Genomic DNA, 20806 nt, shown 5'->3' on the forward strand with positions numbered 1-20806 from the left:
GGGCGGGGCAGGCTCCATGCCTGCCCTGCCCCCGCACTGCTGCGGGAAGCCGACGGAATCTGGGGAAAGAGAGGCGCAGGTGTGTGTGTGGCTGTTGCTTCAGGCACCACCCCCAGCAGCTCCCGTTGACTGCGGTTCCCCGTTCCCAGCCAATGGGAGCTGCTGGGGGCGGTGCCTGAAGCAACAGCCACACACACCCCTGTGCCCCTCCTTCCCCAGGTTCCATCCGCTTCCCGGAACGGCGCAGGGACAGAGCAGGCAGGCAGGGAGCCTGCCCTGCCCCTGCTGCGCGTCGGGCCGGAGCCGCTGTAGGTAAACGCTGGGGGAGTGCGGGGGGGCCGCGAGGAGCTCGCGGGCCGCAGAAAATAACCCCGCGGGCCGCATGTGGCCCCCAGGCCGTGTGTTTGAGACCCCTGATGTCGGATAAGTAGCTTGGGGCCCATTCTCCAGTGCCTTGCACCTCATGTGGTCATTTACACCTGTGTAAGATGGATGTAACACCACTATTGAGACTGCAGAATTCCAATCTGATTACATTCTATAGCTGCTTTGCACAGATGCCAGTGACTCTGCAAAGTACAAGGAAATCCCTAATGGTGGACCTATGGACCATGCAAGGGTCTTGCATCTGTAGGCTGAGGCAAATGGCACACAGTAACATATTTAGCAAGTGATCATGCAAGCTACAAAAAAACAGTTCAGAGGAGGAGAAGGAGAAAATACATTCATTAGTTGGGAAGTTATATTTAGAGCCAGGCTGATTTTACACACACACACAGAGCGAGAGAACCAATTCCCCCTCAGATACATTGCTGCAACTGCATTGATGCCAAATGAGTTGTAGCAGCAACTAGGAGAATTTGGTCTTTGTATCTAGGTAGATAATAGCAATGGGAAAGAGTGGGTCCAGTGAAGCTTGGTGTGTTCCAATAAGAGGGCACCTGCCTACTTCTGAATATTTTAACCTTGGGGCTGTTTCAAACAGGTTGAATATTTTGGATTAACTGTCAAGAGCAGTTCTTAATATATGGAGATATACCTATCTCATGGAAGTGGAAGGGACCCTGAAAGGTCATCAAGTCCAGCCCCCTGCCTTCACTAGGAGGGCCAAGTACTGATTTTGCCCCTTCAAGGATTGAACTCACAACCCTGGGTTTAGCAGGCTAATGCTCAAACCACTGAGCTATCCCTCCCCCCAAAGACAAGCTAGCAGAGGATGGTCTCAATCCATTGACCTCTGGGTTATGGGCCCAGCACGCTTCTACTGCGCTACTACAGTAGTGGACATGTCCCTTTTCCCAATCTGCTGCTCCTCTGCTGGTGTAGTAGCAGTGAGACTGCAGAAAAGCCACACATTCAGAAAGCTGTTACAGCAACAGGTGGGTGTACAGTATTTAGATCAACCTAGAGCCAAAGACAACCATAAGGGCCTGGAAAGAAGGAACTTTAGGCAAGTTTGAGGAGTGGGAAGTGGTCAGCTTAGAAATGGGTCACTCTGTTAGTTAATTCCAGGAACAGGGGAAATCAGGAGAGTATAACCAGGATCTGATTTTCTGGGTGGAAATGGGGAGGAGGAGTCTCAAAGCTCAGGCTTCAAGTTGCTACCAGTGGTGCTTTGTGAATGTCATGGAGTGGGTGGAGAAAAAAAGAATAATTGCTTCCAAGCATTTCAATGTCTGACTGTGCAGAGCTGGTTGGAATGTTTGATAAAATTAAGTTTCAACAAAATAAGCTGTGCCATCAAAAGCAAAACATTTCAAGGAGAGATTGGTTTTGACAGAGTTGTCCCCCCTCCCTCCCAAAGGTTTGTGAGGTCCAGGGCTCTCTGCTCACTTTTGACCAGAGAGACCCCCTCTCCCCCCCAAATCAAAAGGCTGAGCTTCTTGATTCGCAAAACAGAATTGCGTCAATGGCTGTTTTCCAAAGCCTTCAACAGGCTTTGGGTTTGCTCCAATGAGGAATGAAAATAAAGTTTGAACCCTGAAAAGTGGTCATGAAATGGAATGCCCATCCTCCAGACAGCACTAGATGTGTGGGCCTGCTGGAGAGTTCTGGCTAAATATTGCCACTTGTTCTACCTGTTGCAGTTTGAGCAGGGCAAGACTGAAGCACAATTCTTAGGATGTTGGGAACTTGCTGTCTAAAAAGAATCTGACAGTGAATCAGTGAGAACACAGGGGCCAGATGTCACCACTGGCCTAAGGGGGTGCAGTTCTGCTGATTATGCCAGGGCTGAGGGTTGTCAGAAGAGTTTCTCCTTCCACATGAATACAGACCAAGCTAGCAAAGACAACATGGACGGGGAATACCTATCCAAGTGCCAACCTGCTGACATAGCCAAGGAAGGGGATTAGATGGTATTCCTTCATCCCCTAGCTCCTGATAAGAGTGCAGCAGAACCATGATGATCTGAGCCCAGGGGGTGGGCGGGAAAAAAGGTGAGTAGATATTTCCCTCTTCACCCATTTCCCTCTCAGCCCCTGAGCAGAGGCATACTGGTTCTACTGCACACTCAACCTACCTGAGGCGGTAGCTATGTGTGGGGGGGGGAGGTAGATGGGAGGAGGGAGACAGATCACATCTCAAGTTGCTTTTAAGCAGCCTGTTCTGACACATGCTCCGAGTTCAGAGGAATCCAGCCCTCCTTTACCAGAGGAGGGATTAGTTATAGGGCCTGTGGAAAGAGGAAATCCTGGAAGAGCTCCAAAACAAGCCTATCCTTAGAAAAAGGTAGATTCTGTGCTCCCTCTCCCACCCAAATGCCCTTGCACTGTAGCTTTCCTAGAAGAATCACATTAAATAATCCGCACAACATCATACTCTAGACTAGCAAGCCCCCCAAATGTGCCCTCACCTACAGCCCTGGAGAGGGAATCCCAGACCTTAGCTGACTGAGAATGCTTACGGGCTTGAAAGTGATTGTAAGTGGGGAATTAGCCCAGGCCCATGAAATCTTTTACACAAACAGCAGTTGAGACATTTTGAACTTGCAACAAATGTGCTTAACCATCAGTGCAGCCCCCTCCCAAGACCCAGGCAACGTGTTTGATATGCAAGCTTGCTGGACTGAGGATGTGTGCCCAGATTTCAATCATTGGGCCAGATTCTCAGCTAGTGTAGGCTGGCATAAGATCCACTGGAGTCAGAGCAACACTAGTTTGCACCCACTGAGGATCTGGCCCACACAGTGTCCAAGGGGCTCACAATGAGTGAGGCCAATTAAACTAACATGTCTAAACCCAGTGACACCCACACTCCATGATCTAGTATGGCAATCGCACTCGAGTTGGCCGCTTGAACTAACAGGCCCTAGTTTTGTTGGCTTGAGTGATACACCAATATCTCATGGCTTACTTTTGGTCACTACCTCCTGTATGATGCGGGGATTTTAAATGAAACTTGGAGAGGACACTAACATTCTTATTTTACCTACCTAAATTCACCTTTCAACTATAACTGGATACTGCTGTCTATTTCTTGCCCTAAACTACTATGTAATAGTGCTGAACCACGGCTGAGTTCCACCATAGAAGTGGCTGAGCAATCCCTGTACACACACACACACATTTTAAGATCATTTACGATAAGGCGCTACAGAGCACATACAAAGAGCTGCTAAAATAATGTTATAAAGACTGCAAAATCCAAAGTTAGCAAATGCCAGAATTAAAGGTTACTTTCACAACTTTAGTTTGGCTCCTTGTCCGTATGCCTTATTATACAATCTTTACTTACAGGATCACATACTATTCTTTCCACAGGAGCCCTGCCTAAATCAGTGCACAAGCAAATGGTCTGTTTTGTCTGTGGCTGCTTCAGGATGATGCAAAAGACTCTGGAGTGTTTGGGATAGTGCAATTGGAAAGGTCACAAAATTTGGAGGAGCCAGTGGTTCTCCCCCCCCCCCCCCCTCAGATTTTGTAACTTGACCAGATCTGGATTTTCAAGTGGACAGTAACAGATACTTCTATGAGCCCACAACTATACCCCCTGCCAAGTTTCAGGTTGGTTTCAATGTAGTTTTCAGACCAGTTCAGAAAAAGGTTAAATTTAAAATAAATAAATAAATAAAAGAACTACCGGTTGTTCCTAGCCTCTGTCCTGATCATAAATGGTTCAGGCCTCTTCAAATATTCTTTTAAATCTCAACCTCAGAGAGCATTCATAGAAAATTTCAGACTGAATGCTCAAGATTTGCTAGGATTAAAAGCAATGGAAGAGAGACAGTGTTAGGCAACCTTAAGAGAGATGCTGCTGCCACAAAGGAGTGCTCAGATATCCATAAGGACATTCCCCATTTAAAAAACAAAAGACACTATTTCTTTGTTGAAGTTTAGCTGCCTTTAATTCCTTTGGGGAGATCAGTCATTCCTCAGGAAGAGTTCCCAGCTGTGGGAGTCTGACAAGAGATTCCAGTGTACTCTAGCGCTGCCTTCCTCCCAGTGCAATGAAAGAGTGCTCTTTGTGTTGCCTCTCCTTTGAGGGGACACATCACATGCAAAAACCAACCACACCATAGAGTGAAGCAGAAATCATGGTGGATATTTCCAAAGTCATCTGAGACAGAGACAGACAGACAGACTTTTCTTTTTCATGGAAGGTATGTGTCTATCTAAATCCCATAGATTTAGACAAACACCGAAAAACATCTCAAGCCTGCTCCTAACCACAGCCACATCGAAGCTTAAAAGACTCCTGCATCAAGGGCTGCAGATGAAGGCACTGAAATCTTCAGCACAGTTGACTAGCTCTGCTGCAGGTGTTGCGTAGAACATGACTTCATTTCAGGAAGTCTTGGAGTGGATGCCTAGGGACTCTGCTGATTGGACCAAAAATACATGCCAGAAAGATACGCTTCACCCTTTGCAGTGTCTTTGTAATGCAATACAAAATGCATTTCTCTTTGTTCCTATGAGTCAGTTTAGTTTAGTCCTTCCAGAAGGTAGCTCCTACGTAGAGCAATGAATTCTCCAAATAGGTATCCCCAAGGAGAAATCGTACAAAACAATTGCTTCTGTTTATGAGCTAGCAGACTGATTAGTGTATAGAAAGTTTTCAGTACCTTTTCCATTGTCAGGCTAACTGAATTCTAGCTTGTTTCACAGCTGCAGCCTGAATTGGAGATTCAAATGTGATACTTTAAAGTGCTTTATTTTCCACCAGAGCTGTTGTGTCAATACTGCACATCATGTTAGCATTAAATGCATCAAAGATGGAAATGGAGGAATTCTCATGGGCTTCTCTTCACTATTAGGAATAAATTGCAAATAGATTTCCCCCCCACCCCAACTATTGAGGATCTTTTTTAATTAAATCACAAACATTCTTCTCTGGCAAACTTTCATTGATGACGTCTCCAGTTAATTAAAAAGTTTAAGCTGTGAGGAGATGCTATGCATAAAAAAATTAAAGAGGAGAGCTTCTTTAGTAGTGATGGTTAACTGAAGATCTCCTCAGACTGCCACAGTAACATGGGCTGTTCCACGCATATGGGGTCAGGAGGATTAGGACTCAATCAAGGGTTAATTGACAGAATTGTCTAATAGGCCTGGAAGCTGGACTCTTGCTTTCATTCTAATTCACACTGAACTAATTAAGAACTTAATGTAGGAATTCCTCCACTGTAGAAGGTAAATGCAAGAACTTCCATCATGGAAGATCTTTATAAAAGGTATTAGTGGCACTTAAGTTGTCTGGAGAGCCTTTTATAAACCCTGTTTGCATGGACAGAGAGGGGTAAAAAAACCAAACCAGTCCTTGATGATATATTAAAGCTTTCCAATCTTTAGCATTGGTAGTCCAATTACTGATGTGTATGAAGTGCCGTTCAGGCTCATAGCTGCCCCCCCCCTTTGCTGTAACTGATTAGCCTCCTGCGGGGGGGAGGGATAGCTCAGTGGTTTGAGCATTGGCCTGCTAAACCCAGGGTTGTGAGTTCAATCCTTGAGGGGGCCATTTAGGGAACTGGGGTAAAAATCTGTCTGGGGATTGGTCCTGCTTTGAGCAGGGGATTGGACTAGATGACCTCCTGAGGTCCCTTCCAACCCTGATATTCTATGAAGTAGACCAGACACAGGCATTTTTACCAGTGTCATTTAACCCTGTTCCAAGCAGGTCTCAGTGTCATAGTGATAGGGATGCTAATGATCAGTCTACTCTCACATTCCCACCTTTGCTGGCACTGATGGAGCTGCACAAGTGCTTTAGAGCAATGGGAGGAGACTAAGGGGAAAAAAAACTCACTTTAAAGATCACTGCACAACTGGGGGATGTTTTAAGAAGTCATCCAGTGGGGAACAGCCTCTGCATCTAACTGCGTTAAAGTCAGTCGTACGTGGGGTTTAAATTCATGACTGTGTCTCTTTCCCTTAGTGCCCCAAGATGTGGTGGAACCAATAACCAGGTCCTGATGCCCAACCTCTTTGAACTAGATACTTTTTTCTACATTAAGCAATAGTCAAGTGAAGCAAAGCACAGAGCCTCAGTGCAATTTCTTGCCCAGAAGGACAGGAAAAGCATTTTGCAAAGGTCAAGGATGGCAAGTGCTCAGGGAGGTGCTGGGTTGGGCTATTGGCAGACTTGACTGTGAATCAGGGCAATAGCCAGAGAATTAAAGCCACTCAAGGCAGCCAGGAAGTCACCAGCAGCTGAGCAGGGGAAAATGTGAATGGCATCTTTTTTCCTTTATGTGCCAAGTTACAGCTATCAATTTGCCTGTAGACTAGCGCAGCAGAATTAGCCGCTTATATCAAAGCTACTCACCCAGTGCCTGGTGCTATCACCTTTTGCTTTCATAGACTTCTGTGTGGGAGCTCAGCATCACACAGGAGCAGGCCTCTGAGAAGCCTGGTGTCTCAATTCCAGGTCAGACCAATGGAAGGACCCAGCAGCACTGGTGGAGCAACAGTGAGAGGGTAATATGCCTACAAGACGGCGCAAGTACATCTTGGTCCGTTTATCACGGGGCGCACCCTGCTGACAGCTCCCTACCAATATCGTAGTGAATCTGTCACCACTGACATCACAGTTGTCATTAGGCTGCACTCCATGGCCCCTGGCAGCTGTGCCCAGTTCTCGAACTCTCTTGCTCAAAAAGAGCACTTGAGCTAACGGAGTATCTTGTTTAACAGCAGTACAGGGCTTATGCTGATGCAGTTGAGCAGTTCTGATTCCATCCAGTAGAGGGCAATGGCGTGCATATACCCCCCCACACTGCACATAGACAATGTTCATTAGAGCTGAGCCACATTGCAGATCAAAGGCTTATCCAGATGTGAATGCATTAGCTCATCAGTCTCTCATCTGGCTGCATGATTATCCATTAGCCACATTCAGAAATAGAATCACACTTCAGACAGGTGAAATTCAGACAGGAGACTAAAGAAACCAAGCAAAACATTTTTATCTTAATTGGGTGTTGTCCCTTTATCACTATCCCATGTGCAGACGCTGAGTAGTGTTTGGAGGCCAATCACCACAGGCATCTCTTTGGCCTGATGCCGGTGAGCATTCAGGCTTGAGTTAACACAGCTGGCAATGTGTAGCTTTACATCTCCCGTTTGTAGATAGGAGTGTTTTCACACTTGGACACCAGGCTTCACCCCACACCTTCCTCCTGGAAAAGCTTGCAAGCATGCACAATCCTGACAAAAAAAGCTTAAGGTATCAGGTGACAAAGCACCCAAACTTTTTATTATTATTATTATATATAAACACTTTTAAGCAAAAGTCAGAAGAGATTCACGCCCCCTAACTCCCCACAAAGTGAGAGATCAAATAGCCCAGCTAGGCAGCTTTGAGACAGCTATCTACTCAGGAGCAACTCTCAGCCCTAGCTACACTATGAAATTGACTGTAAATGCAATTGTTTAATAAGCTTCGACCGTGCCTCATTTGTAATGAAAGCGGTACCAGGGCACAAGAATTTTTTTTACATTCATAACTGATGCGGGAAGCCCAGAGGTGCCGGGGCTACGAACTGCCAAGCCCAGAGGTGCCGGGGCTCAGCCCTAGCACAAATTAAGCACTGAGGGAGGGAGCAGTCATGCAACAAACAGTGCACTCTTGCTTGGGAGCAGATGATATTTTCCAGGACTCACTCATGGCTTTATAAGTCAGTGATAAGAACTCAGTCCCATCCACGTTGCTTGGATGTTGCCTGGGTTAGAACATGGCCAGGTCGAATACACAAGGGGCAGAGCTGAAATGTATAAACGCCTGTTGGTTTTTAAGCTCCGGAGCTTCTAGCTCTAGGAAACGCACATGACCCCAGTTTAAGCCATCTTCATAAGTGCTGAAAACTAATTATCCCTTTGATCAATGGACTGACACACTGTACACAGCACGGAACTGAAAGCTCATCCAGGCACTTTGTTTCTTAGATGAAAAATTCATGAGACTAACCGCTCATCCTCTTGTCTGATACTATCAAAGCTGTGTAAGTGCAAAGACTGGGTGACCTGCCATCTGATCACACCACCCTTGCTTTCTCAAAGCATCAGCTTCAAAGTGCTAGTAACGGACATGTATAACCCAACTACTCAGCTCCCTGAAAGGCACACACAAGCCAGAGGTGGCTGTGATCAGAAGAGAGGGATAATCAGGAGGTGTCAGTCTGTCCCCATGCAACTTTGAGTCACATCCATTTATTTTAGTGGCATAAGCAAGTGTTTACCTCTGCAGAGCCAGTACCGCTACGGTAGAACACGCTGGATTCTATTCGGGCTCATGCATATTCATCAGAACTGACAGCTAAGTTCTGATTGCAGGGCCATTACTACTCATTGTCTAAGGCCTTGGCTACACTGACGCTGTACAGCGCTGCAACTTGCTGTGCTCAGGGGTGTGAAAACACCCCCCCCCTCCCCCCGAGCACAGTGAGTGCAGCGCTGTAGAGCACCAGTGGCCTTGGCTACACTTGCAGATGTACAGCACTGTGAGTTAAACCTGACTTCGTGCAGCCGAGTAGGAAAAGTGCTGCAGTCTGTCCACACTGACAGCTGCCCAGCGCACTGTCGTGGCCACATTTGCGGCAACTGCAGTGCTATTGGGAGCGGTGCATTATGGGCAGCTATCCCACAGAGCACCTTTTCCCATTCTGGCGCCGTGGGTTGTGGAAAGGGGGCGTGGGTGCAGGGGATTCTGGGTCCTGTCCCAATGCCCCATGATGCATCACTTCGCATCCCAGAAATCCCATTGTTTCCGTCCACCTTTGGCGCCATCTTTCAACGGTTTCTGTGCCACGTGATCTGTCTGCGGGAAATGGAGTCCGAACTGCTGAGGTGTATGCTGATGAGTCTCGCCAGCACATCACGTTTGGCTGTCGAACTATTCCTTAAGCTCCAAAGTGACAGTGAGAGTGAGGGTGAAGAGTCTGACGATGCTATCAAGCCGCGTAATGCGTACGACACGAAATTGCTTGTGGCATTCACGGACATGCTCAGCACCATGGAATGCCACTTTTGGGCTCGGGAAACAAGCACCGAGTGGTGGGATCACATTGTCATGGAAGTCTGGGATGACGAGCAGTGGGTGCAGAACTTTTGGATGAGAAAAGCCACTTTCATGGGACCGTGTGAGGAGCTTGCCCCCACCCTGCGGTGCAAGGACACGAGATTGAGAGCTGCCCTGCCAGTGAAGAAGTGGGTAGCTATTGCAATCTGGAAGCTGGCAACTCCAGACAGCTACCGGTCGGTCGCAAACCAGTTTGGAGTGGGAAAGTCGACCGTTGGAATCATGTTGATGCAAGTTTGCAAGGCCATTAATAGCATCCTACTCAGAAGGACCGTGACTCTGGGTAACGTGCAGGAAATAGTGGATGGCTTTGCACAAATGGGGTTCCCTAACTGTGGAGGGGCGATAGCTGGGATGCACATTCCTATTCTGGCACCACCCCACCTAGGATCCAAGTATGTTAATCGGAAGGGGTATTTCTCTATGGTTCTCCAGGCGCTTGTGGATCACCGTGGGCGTTTCATTGACATTAACACAGGCTGGCCCGGAAAGGTGCATGACGCAGGCATCTTTCGGAACACTTGGCTGTTCAGGAAGATGCAGGCCGGGACTTTTTTCCCCAGAGCGGAAGATCACGGTAGGGGAAGTTGAAATGCCCATTGTGATCCTTGGAGATCCCGCTTACTCGTTAATGCCGTGGCTCATGAAACCCTACACAGGGAGCCTTGACAGCAGCAAGGAATGGTTCAACTACAGGCTGAGCCGGTGCTGAATGACTGTGGAGTGTGCCTTTGGCCATTTAAAGGGCCACTGGCGATCTCTGTATGGGAAGCTGGACTTGGCCAAAAACAGCATCCCCGTGGTTATATCCGCGTGCTGTGCCCTCCATAATATTTGTGAAGGGAAGGGTGAAAGCTTCACTCAGGCATAGACCTCTGAGGTTCAACACCTGGAGGCTGAATTTGCACAGCCAGAGAGCAGGGCTATTACAGGGGCCCATTGAGGGGCTGCCTTAAGGGAGCAATTTGAGGCTGAAAACCAGCAGTGATATCTGGTGCCCTGCACGGGAGTGAAGTGCAGTAGTTCCAATCGTTAGGAATCAGTGTCTGCTTAGCAGACAAGCAGACTTGCAGTGCCTGTTTATTTTCTGGGCTAAGGAATCTTTTACTTTATGCAATAAAGAATGTTTTCAAAGCCAAAGAATCCATTTATTGAAAAGAAACAAGGGGGTGGAGTGGGGAACACTACAATCACAGATTCGCATATGTCCTGTCTGGTGTGCTGTGCAGTGAGTGCTGCACTTCAGGACAACTATACTGCATGGTAATGGGGGTTGAGTGCAGAGGGTAAGGGTCGTGGGTTTCAGGGCTGGGTGGTGAAGATACTGGTGTTGGAGGCAGCAGGTGGCGTGAAGAACACAGAAGTTGGGGAAAGTGGGTTGGAGATGACAGTGGGGCACAACGGAAAGAGTTTTGGGACAAGGGCTGTGGCGGGGGGGTGGCGTTTGCGGTACCTCTCCGCTTTCTGCATGGCTACCAGCTACTGGATAGCGTCTGCTTGGCGCTCCAGGATGCTTATGAGCCTATCAGTGCTTTGCTGCCGGTGCGCGGTGCTTTGCCGCCGGTGTGCTGAGTTTTCCTGGCGGATCCTGCTTTCTCTCTCCCTCCAGTTCTTTGCTTTCTCATTCTCTTTAATAGATTGCCGCATCACTTCTTGCAGCATGTCTTCTTTGCTTTTTCATGGTCTCTTCCTGAGTCTTTGCAGTCTCTGAGCAGGCGATAAGAGGGACGGCTGAGGTCTCAAGGTTGATGAAGCTGTATAGGCAAAATGCAACATTTAACAGAGGCAGCATTGTTTATACCAGACAGAGTAATGTTTCCCCCTGCACTTAAGGAGTAGAAAACACACAGGGTCTACACAATAGCAAAATGGTGAGTAAGGGGGACTGATTGTTTCAGGGCTGCACTGTCCTCTGGGTTTCTGTGCCTTGGGGAGAGCCAACAGCTTCAGGGGGCACCTACACTGAACACTGTCCCAACATTTTCCATAGGAGTTTATTCTGGACGATATCTTGCTGCTGAGGGTGACCTGGAAAGCAAGGGAGGTCTTGTTTCAGGGCTGCACTGTCCTCTGGGTTTCTGTGCCTTGGGGAGAGCCAACAGCTTCAGGGGGCACCTACACTGAACACTGTCCCAACATTTTCCATAGGAGTTTATTCTGGACGATATCTTGCTGCTGAGGGTGACCTGGAAAGCAAGGGAGGTCTTCTACTGCAATGTAGCTTCCGCCCTGGCCCATATGCAGCTTGCCTGTGTGCAGCAATGGTGCCCCCGCCCCTTGCAGCACAGTGGCGTGGACACGTTAGCCTGGCTGGGACAAGGACCACAGTGGCTCTCCCGATAAACCTGCGCAAGCGCATTGCACACATTCTGGATGAGACATTCGAGGAGATTACCGCGATGTGATAAACCACATCAATGCACTATTCCGCATCTAGGCATGCATGCCTAACCTTCCTCTCCCAAAGAGCCCGCACTGAAAAAATTCCTTCCCGAAAAAAAAAAAAAAAACACTTACTGGGAACCTGCTCTTCTGTTTGTCCTCCACCAAGTACTGGCCGCTGCGACTGGCTACCTTCCTCCTGGCTCAAGAAGAGCTCCTGGCTGCATGGCTCCAGGGATTCCGGGGTGTCTCCATCCGGCCCACCACCATCACTCCCGTTTTCCTCCTCCTCCCCCCCCACCTCTGAAGTGGGCATGGTGGTGCTCGGAGTGGAGGTGGGGTTAACCCCAAGTATCGCATCCAGCTCTTTGTAGAATTGGCAGGTCGCAGGGGGAGCACCCGAGCAGCCGTTTGCGTTGCGAGCTTTGCGGTAGGCACTCCGCAGCTCCTTCACTTTAATCCTGCACTGCAGGGTGTCCCGGTCATGGCCCCTTTCCATCAAGTCCTTTTATACCTTCCCGAAGGTATCGTAATTCCTACGGCTGGAGCGCAGCTGGGACTGTACAGCTTCCTCCCCCCAAACACTGATGAGGTCCAGCAACTCGCCATTGCTCCATGCTGGGGCTCACTTGGCGCATGGCGGCATGGTCACCTGGAAAGATTTGCTGATAGCACTCCACGCCACGCCAGGCTGAGCAAATAGGAAGGGGATTTTTAAAATTCCCGGTGAATGTAAAGGGTCGGTCACATGGTTGGTTACCTGAGGCCAGGGAACTAGAGTTTGAACTGATGACCAGAGTGGCTAGAACAGGCATTGTGGGATACTGCCGAATAATTCTGGAGGCCATTCACAGCGCATTGGGCAGCCACACTGGCGCCGCAGCACTGCAGCGGCAGTGCAATACTTGCTATTCCTCTCGGAGAGGTGGAGTACATGAAGCGCTGCAACCACGGAGATACAGCGCTGCAAATCCCTTGCCAGTGGGGACGGGGAGTGAGTTACAGCTCTGGGGGAGCCTTTACAGCGCTGTAACTCGCAAGTGTAGCCAAGGCCAGCGTGATCAGAGCCTGCAGCGCTGCACGCTCACTCGCAACACTGCAAGCTACTCCCCTCGGAGAGGTGGAGTACATACAGCGCTGCGAGACAGCTCTCGCAGCGCTGGCGGCACGACTACACTCGCGCTTCACAGCACTGCCGCGGCAGCGCTGTGAATTCCCGAGTGTAGCCAAGGCATAAACAGAGCTTGATTTTCAGATCCCAGGCTGAGATCTCAGGGCTACTGGTTAGGAAAAATAAAATTATCTTTCAACTTGCCAATAGTGTGAATTTGATCTGGAGTCACTGAGGAAGAATTAAAAAAAGTTAGGAATCCAACAGTGTTTTTTTTTTTTAAATTAAAACCATAAAACCTCAATCAATCATCATAAAAACACTTCACTAACATACAGAACTGTTAGAACTTGCTAGTTCCAAAGGCTGTTCTTTTTTTAAGCCAGAAAGATCAACAGATACAAACAAAGCAGGTAAAGACAGGCAATCAGTGTTCTAGCAGGTCTGAAATAAAGCCCAGCAGGGCACTGTAATAATTCCACTGAATAAGCAATTAAACAGAGTGATACGGGACAAGGAGGATTTCTAGGTAGGGTGACAAGAAAGCAGAAGCCGATTGGACTTAATTGCACTGGGAGGATTTTGCTCTAGCGGGCAAAATATGTTCCAGCCAGAGTGGGTTGCCCCATTTATGGGGAGGGGGGGGGGGGATGTTTCACAGGAATAGACATTTGAGACATGCAGAGGAACCCATTCCAAAATGTTGGTTTCTGATCTCCTTGCACTAATGAGCACATGGGCAGATAATGATGCTCAAGCATATGCATCATCTAAGAACGGTAAAACCTGGAAGGTTTCCAAACTCCATGGCAATTACCAACTTTTAAAAAATTAAAATAACCTTCCTTTGGGTGTCGGGCTATTATTCAGAGTGTCTTACCTCATTATAGTTAGCGCAAGCAGCAGGGTAGGAAACAGGGGAGGGTTGCCTTCAGTTAGCAGCAGATGCAGTCCCTGGGAGGAGGAGGAGGAGGAAATGCTGCCATCCTGTTGCTGTTGCATGGACATCACAAATCCCCCATAGATCCTTCATTAGAACAAAAACAAGAGGAGTAGGGAGCACGCGAGTCTCAGTTTGGGCTCCCCTGATGCTCCTTGGGCCTCTTTGGCAAACAATGTTCATGGACAGAGCTACCCTGGGTAAACAGATTCAGTAAATAGATGTGGCAATTATACAGACTATCATTCTCAGTGGAACAGCAGTAGGGAAGATGATTTGCATAAGAAATGTGGATTATTCATGTAAATGAATGTGTTATTTGTTTATAAAAACAGATTAAGATGTGTCTAAAGGCCTAGAACTAAGCTATATGTAAGAGTTAGCACTTAGCTAATGCCTTACGCACTTCAAAGTGCTCACGTGCATTTATCTAATTAATCAGTGGGTGTGTCCACACAGTCTACTTCATTTGGAGTTTGCTCATTATGGAGAGGGTAAATATTCCCCATCATTAAGGTAATAGTCACCTTTGTAGTAGGTGCTTGATTTTGACAGCCAGTAAAAATGCTTGTTTTAAAATATATACATAGAGTCTTTTCAGCTTCAAGTTTCAGCAAACAGAGGTGGGTGTCAGGAAAAATCAGAAGAGTTCTTTCTGGGATAGAGAAATTTGAACTCATGTATGGAAAAAAGTCTGGGGTTTCTGAAAGCACACACACAAGAATGGTTTGGCTAATAGGCTAGCTTCTCTTCTGTGCCAGAACTCTGCTCAACACAGGGAGATGGCAGGGCTGGGGGAGTCAAGGAGTTGCATATATTTCCTGGTTTTCAGGGCTGACCCCAGCCCTGAGACAACTAAGCAGCCCAGCACCTGCTCTAAGCTGTGCCACTCATGTTGGGACCTTCTGGTGGAGGCTCTGACACCATACCCCCTCCCTGAGCCTCCCTTTCACCTTCAGCACATCCCCTTCACAGATGCAGGATCTGGCCTTGGCATACTCATACCAACAGGTGGTTCTCCTCTGACAACTCTGCTGGGCATTTGCAGCCAGGTAACAACCGCTTTGTACCACTTGAGCGGTGCAATGGGCTGTAGCACAGTAGAGAATCTGTATGGGAATGAAAGGTTTTAGGAAGGCTGCAAGCGTAGCTTTGAGCAGTTTTCACACAATTCAAGCAGGAGACCAACCTAAGTCTCATCACGTAGTTACCATGTATTATCCAAGTTTTAAAGACAGACAACAAAAAGTTCCATAGGACCAGTCTTGTTTCCTTGCTGGCTGCTCACAACTAACTCCAGGTAAATAATTTTATTGGAGAGAAGTTTGTAAATGAGTCCAACACCCACACACCCAGGACATACTCCTTTAAGATCAAACAAACAAACCAAAACAAAAAAACCCCAAAAAACCCACAGAAGCTGGAAGTATGGAAACGCAGAGTTAGGGTAGGCCACACAACCTTCATTCTGCCCCAGATCCCAGCCAGTCTATGAGCCCTCTGGCTTCATCCTCTTATAGCAGGAGTGGGTTTGGTGCTCCCATACTCTTAAATACTTAACCAGGAGTACTACAGATGCTCAGCCTCCCCTCTGAATTACTGCCATGGCTCAAAATTATGTTCTTCTCTCTCCCCAGGTTAATTGTTCAACTTTTACAAAAAACCACACACACACACCCCGCAGTTTATTCCCTGTTCCTGAGTTTGATAGAAGGTTCCTTTCTTCTTGTATTTGATGCAATTAGAGCTGTGAAAAACTCAGCAATTTCAATCGTCAGATGGTCATGCAAGTTACAAAATGCTCATCCAGATTTCAGACACAAGGATGTCCAATGTGGCTCAGATCTGGGGGTTTGGTTCAGTCATGTACACAGATGGGGAGGTGGAAATTAAATCAGTATTGCCAACCTGAAGTGTTCAAAACTCAACAGTCCGGCCCCAAAATTAATGCACCTTTAGAAAAAAAGCGCACGATTTTTAAACCCAAAAGTTTTAGGTTCTTTGTGTTTGCCATCTGGTCTTTGAGCATTTAGGGTTCATGTTCCCACTCCCCTCCCCCCACCTCGCAAGAGAAGGGCTAAAAGCTTACTTTTTTAAACAGAGATTCTCATGCTCACCTGATGCCAGGAGCTGGGCCTTTAAGAGAAGGCCACAGAGATCAGGAGACTTGTGATAAAATTGCACGAGTTGGCAACAATGACTGACTCTCCAACATGAGGTAATGGTCTACAGTGGTTCATTGAAAAGAAACAAGCAGTGGGGTGGAGTTTACCTGCGTTTACAATGGGCTTCATTTTTAACACACCCCGAGAAAAGCAAGTGGCCTCCCTCTTTAAAGGTGACCTGCCAAGGAGATTTAGCAAACTGGGCTTGTGACTCTTTAGAGAGGTCTACAAAAAGCCTGGAAGGTTAAGAAGAGTGGGAAACTCTAATTTTAGAGTCCTTAGCCCCCATGGTTTTGCCACAGGATTTCCTGTAGGGTACCTGAGAAGGCACAACAAGAGCTCTCTCACCTGAAGGGTGTGATGGGTTGAACCTCCTTCCTTAGAGGTTTCTAAGGTCAGGTGGCTGGGATGATTTAGTTGGGGATTGGTCCTGCTTTGAGCAGGTGGTTGGATTAGATGAACTCCTGAGCTCCCTTCCAACCCTGATATTCTATGAATCCCCCTCATAGGGTGCCACCTGATGTGCTGGGGTCTCACTGAGCCCACCCTTTCCACTAGCCTGGGTTTCCTCACCCTGTTCTCTGTGCTAGGCTCTCAAGCCTTCTCCAGCACACACAGGTAAGGCCACACCCAGCTGCAGGCACAGACTGAAATCAGCTCTGTGTGGGACAGTTTAGCTAAGGGAACAGCCAGCACTCACATGCACACCTCCTTTGGGGTATAAACCCAAAATAATATTGTCTTGTGCTGTATAAAAAAAGACCTGCACAGCACAAGCTCAAAAATTCACCCTCTCTCTCTCAATGTGGAAGGCGATATGCACAGCTTTTTGATGCCTCCCCTCAGATATGAATTGCACAAACTGGGTTTTGTAATAAACTACAAAAGGCAAATTTTAAATGATTATAAGGGATCATAAACAGAATAAAGCAGATCACTGAGCAAATAAAACAACACATACAAACGAAGCTTAATACCCTCAAGAAACAGGTAACAAAATGTAATTTCTCACCTTAAATGTTTTCGGCAGGTTGCAGAGTTTCTGTAGCTTACAGTTCTAGTTATTTCTCTTTGCAGAAGAGATCTCTGTCTCAGCCTAGACTCAGCCCTTGCCTTTCCCTCAGTTTAGTTCCTTTTCCTTCAGATGTTTTTAGCAATCTTCCTTCTTGGACAGGAAGGGTCCTGTCTTCTCCTTCTTGGAGAAGAGTCTTGATTGACTTACTTCCCAGCCTTAAAATAGAATTTACATTAGGAAGGAATATTTTGTTTCTCATTCTAACTCCCCCCGCATCCCCTCTTAATGGAAAAACACTGAAAGTCCAAGATGGCGGTCTAGAACCAGATGACCTGATCACCTGACCCTGTAGTGTCAAAGCAGCAACCCTGGCAACTTCTCAGGAAGGCAGGAGATTAGTATCTTCCAAGTCTTATTATTCTTCTTAATGGCTCATTGAGGCTGATTGCCTACTGTCTGGTGGGCGTTCCCCCAAATGCCCGCACAGTTGTAATTGTTACAATATCAATATTCCTAACCTGAGATACAGAAATGATACATGCATACAAATTGGATAAACACATTCAGTAGATCATAATCTTTTCAGTGATACCTCTCACGACCCATCTTGCACAAAACATTTTAGTTAGGGGATATTCATATCATAACAATATTTCTATTAAAAATATGGGGTGCAGTGTCACAAAGGGACCTGGGTGTTGTATCTTTAGCGAAACCATGTCTCCAGAGTGTTCATCAGGCAATGGAGTTAAATAGGTGTTAACAAAAACAACTAGTTTAAGTAGTCTGACCGAGGAGTTCTTTCCCCTTTCATTTACTTGGCATAATTCTAGATAAAAAGGTGTTTAAAGAAATTAAAGCATCCATTGGTACCTTATCCAGGTTAGCACTTACATTTTTCCATTGTTGCAGTTACATATAAGGGGAATAGGCTAGTGCAGACACAGCTTTGGAGTCTTTTAGACTAGGCAAGTCCTGCATTTCTACTGGTAAAAAAATTAAGACTTGGGGTTATTTTTTGGGGGGGGAGAAAGGGGTGACTATTTATGAGTCATCTTTAAAGGCCCAGGTACAATAAGTTTTCTTCAACCACAATCCAAAAGAACAGCACCATCAGAGTTTCCTTCAGCCAAAGTCAGAGCAAACTGATCAGAAATCTCCACTTTCTCACTCACTGGTTTCAACTCCTGCACCATGTGCTCAGGGTCTTCTCAACTTCCTTTCGCCTTCTATACAGCAACAGCTGGTTTATACCCATAGGTGTCTTACAAAAAGGAGAGAAATTCTGCATCTTCCCAAGAGAGAAAGCTACTGGTTGGGGGATCCTCTCTTTATTTTGTCAAGCCTTAATGAGCATCACCTGGAAGCATCTTCCTCTTTCATAACTGGCAGCTCTGCTGGGTGAGGAGGAGCATCTCCTTATTTCTTTCTGCAGGTGATTAACCTCTTCATGCCTGTCTTGGTGGGGGAAGAGGGGAATGTACTCTCTTTGGATCTACACCTAGGTTCAGATCCAGGGCCCTCCTCAAAGATGGGGGTTGCATTTATGATTATGGTTTGGACCAATGTTTAATTTGGCAAACCTTATTGTGGGTAGAGAGGTTCATTCTTGTGGGTTTGTGCTAGGGCTGGTTGCAAATTTTCATTCAGAATGGTTTTTTCAAGGGAACAATGATGTTTTCATGAAGTATAATTTTGCATTGAAAATTTCTGCAGGGAGAAAAATCCCATTTTTTCACTAGCGCTATTTTTCACACCTGGAATGTTGCTTTGAAGGAATCCCCCTGCCCCCAGCCCCAAAGCAGATCTCAGCTAATGCTGCCTAGTTTTACATAATTTCAAGATGAAACCACAATGTATCACATTGTTCCCTCCCGTAAAACCAGCCCACACTGCATTGAAAGTCAGCCTGGGAGTGTGGAAATCTTTGCGAAAAATAATAGCGCTGACTTCTTATAGCACTAGCTCTCGAAGCACTTTGCAAAGGAGGGCAGTATCATTAACCCCATTTTACAGACTGGCAAACGCCAACATCCACAAATCAACTTCTATTGAAATGAATGGAAGTTAGGAGCCTAAATCTCATGGTGATCCAAGGTGGAGGTCACTGGTAGCACAAGGAATAGAACCCAGAGCTCCTGAGTTCCACTCTAGTACCATATCCATTAGGCCACACTGCCTATGTGGTAGGGGGTGGGTTCGGCTTCAGAATGACGGCACCAACCATTTTGTTGCAGGGCTGTCATACAGTTCCAGCTCCCTGGACTGTAAACAGCTGACCATTCAGGGAGCTTTAACTTGCACCAGGGAGCAGATCAGCCTGAGGATCACTGCAGTGAAAAGGGTGACTTAAACCCACTCTCCGTTTGGTGCTGAACACAGCTTGCCTGGATCAGAGGATCTGCCTCACTCTCTGTATGTTATGTAATCAGTTGATAAACAGGGGACTTCATTCTCATTCATCTGAGACATTTCACCAGCAGGCAACAAAAATCTACATTACCAAACAGGTAATCTGCCCACCTCAGATAGCTACAGCTACCTAAGTGCCAGGCATGGGCAGTCCTAGGTAGGGTGACCAGATGTCCCGATTTTATAGGGACAGTCCCGATATTTGGGGCTTTTTCTTATATAGGCTCCTATTACCTCACCCCCTGTCCCGATTTTTCACACTTGCTACCTGGTCAGCCTAGTCCTAGGCCTTGCTTTGTATTCCATGTGGCATTAATCTCTGGTGTTGCCTTGCTGGGGACAGTGAGGTTGTATTTTATAGGCTTTTTTTCCTTCATCTGTGGAATGTCAGCTTCTTTCATTACACAGATGATCGGAGAAAAACAGAGATGTGCCCAGAAAGGGAGACATTCGTTCCCCTGGAATAGGTGGTATAACAAATCAATCCCGACTGCACTGCTAAATTGAACTTCCAGCGTGGTGAGGCTCCTTCGCAGGTGTAATCCAGTGTAAGACACAGCAAGAAGCCGAGGCAAAGAGAAGCATCTCATTTAGTGAAAAGCAGCTTGCTGGGAAAAACATTTCCCTTCCCCTCCCCCCTTTTGTGTCACAACATCTCAGAAATGTAATAAGCTCTGTCTGTCTGTCTGTGTGCACAGCCGGGTGGAGGGGCCTTCCCTGATCCCTGCTGAACAATGGTTAATTTAAAATGAGCTCCCCTTGCCCCTCCCCATTCTCAGGTGAGGGATCATAAACCAGGTGCTAGGGTTAGAAGGGACGTCTGTACTGAACACTCCTTATGGCAGCGTGTTGAGTACATACCCACATAGGCCCCCAGCACGGGTATAACTAGTAATATAGACGGTGAAGTACTGCTTAGGTGAGTAAAGACACACCTGAACCCCAGTGTATGTACCCTACACAGCTCTCTACACACCCAAGCTGTGCCTCCCACAGCTAGGCTGCTATTTTTCAGCAGTGTAGCATCCCACTTGCCTTCCCGCTGCTTGAGTCTTTCCCTGCCGCTGGGAAAGGCTCCAGCAGGGGAAAGGCTCTGGCTGCAGGAAGGCAGTGGGGAAAGGTTCCGGCAGTATCCACATAAGACCAGCATCCCCGCGGCCAGAGTCCTTTCTCCGCTGCCTCGCTTCTGCCATTGCTGTTGATTGCCACGTGTAGCTACACGCCGCAGTTTGGATGCAGCCTGCTTTTCACTTTGGCCACTAGCCAGA

The 20806-nt window shown here is 47.1% G+C and overlaps 1 long non-coding RNA gene across 1 annotated transcript; it reads right to left on the reverse strand.

Moving 5' to 3' along the window:
* Positions 1-11700: 11700 nt before the first annotated feature.
* LOC135982064 (uncharacterized) lies at positions 11701-18417 on the reverse strand. Its single transcript, XR_010599271.1, has 3 exons — positions 18302-18417; positions 17124-17341; positions 11701-15055 (listed from the first exon to the last, which is right to left on the reverse strand). It is a non-coding gene; the product is annotated as an uncharacterized LOC135982064 (long non-coding RNA).
* Between the last annotated feature and the right edge of the window lie 2389 nt (positions 18418-20806).

This window comes from Chrysemys picta, chromosome 3 (assembly GCF_011386835.1).
Source record: "Chrysemys picta bellii isolate R12L10 chromosome 3, ASM1138683v2, whole genome shotgun sequence".
Lineage (NCBI taxonomy): Eukaryota > Metazoa > Chordata > Testudines > Emydidae > Chrysemys > Chrysemys picta.